Raw genomic sequence first — 1,684 nt, forward strand, 5'->3', positions numbered from 1 at the left:
CTGTCATATTTATAGTTGAAGTTATTACTTATCCAAAAATTATTTCTTCATCATGATACTGTCATATTTATAGTTGAAGTTATTACTTATCCTAAATTATTTCTTCATCATGATACTGTCATATTTATAGTTGAAGTTATTACTTATCCAAAATTATTTCTTCATCATGATACTGTCATATTTATTTGTTAAGATACTTTTTCACAGATTCAATAAATATAGCTGTTTAATTTTTAAATATAAAACTATTCGATCCATCCACGGTTCATTTATTCTAAGAAGGATAAAAGTAAGGAAGAAGAAGAAGACGAAGGAAAGAATGGTATTTAACCAAATAGCTTTGCACTTTTATCAATACCCTTCCAAAAAGTATGCATATGAAGTAGACAAAATGCACAGATGTGCATTAACGATCTTCAATGCTATTCCATCGTAATATATTACTTTGGATTTTTTTAAAAAAAAAAGAAAAAAATAAAAAAATAAAAATAAAAAATAGTGGAAAAAAAAATCCCGCGTTTCAGCATATACTGATATCTCTTAAAATATGAACTTTTTTTTTTAGCATTTATTTGAATTACTTTCAACCACCTGTCATATATATTGATTTCTGTTGTTTGTTTATGTTTCAAAATACATAAATAACATATGAATATTAAAAAAGAAAAAAAAATCATTTATCTTTACTGGATAAAATCATTGAACCTAAATTTACTATTATTATTATTATTGATATAATCGATATCAGTAATGATCATTGATGTCATGCTAACTATTATACTACTATTATCAGTAACGATCATTCAGATCAAGTGAACTATTACTACTGCTAATGATATAATCGTTATCAAGCATATTATTATTATCATTGATATAACTGCTAGCAATAATCGAAATGATTCAATTTTTATCATCTAAATTCATTTTTTCCATTATCACTTTTTTTTTCTGAAATACCAACGATATTTTTAACATAGCATAATGAATGTTGTTGTTGTTATTGTATTTTTTTTCCCCCTCCCTTATGATTGGTCATTTCAAAAGATATTTAATCATTCAAACATTGACTTATAATTGATTTCGGGATACATGCATTACATAAATGTTTCGCTAATTATAGTTTCGATAATTGGTTTGGTAAGATAAATTCAAATTGTGACAATTTTTAATTATAATAATAGACTATTTTGATTGTGACATTTATCAATCAAATGTTAACCCAAAATTAGTATGCTGAAAATTTTAAATTTTCACTAAAATCCATTTTAAATGAAATCCTTCTATGATACGAACCATTTGTAATGAAGGAGGATGGAAAAGTTAGTTATGGTAAAGGAAAAAAAAATTTGTAACTTTATTCTAACCTATGCCCATAACATGAAATGCTTATGTAATTCATTTATGGTCACATGCTACTAAATATTATTGTAATTGTAGCACTAAACAAATAATCTTTATTTATTCCTCTCTTAAAAAAAAGACATTAATTAAGGCTTCGGATAATTTAATAATTTCATGCCTTTAAAATAATTAAAAAATTTGGACAATAATCAATTTACTCAGTAATATTCGGTTATTGCTAATTAATTTTTAATTATTGTTAATTAGTTAACAATCTAATATTGTAAATTATCATTAGAATCATTATAATCTTTGAAAGTGGCAATTTTTTTTTTTTTTGTTT

This window comes from Loa loa, assembly GCF_000183805.2.
Source record: "Loa loa unplaced genomic scaffold supercont3.401, whole genome shotgun sequence".
Classification (NCBI taxonomy): Eukaryota; Metazoa; Nematoda; class Chromadorea; order Rhabditida; family Onchocercidae; genus Loa; species Loa loa.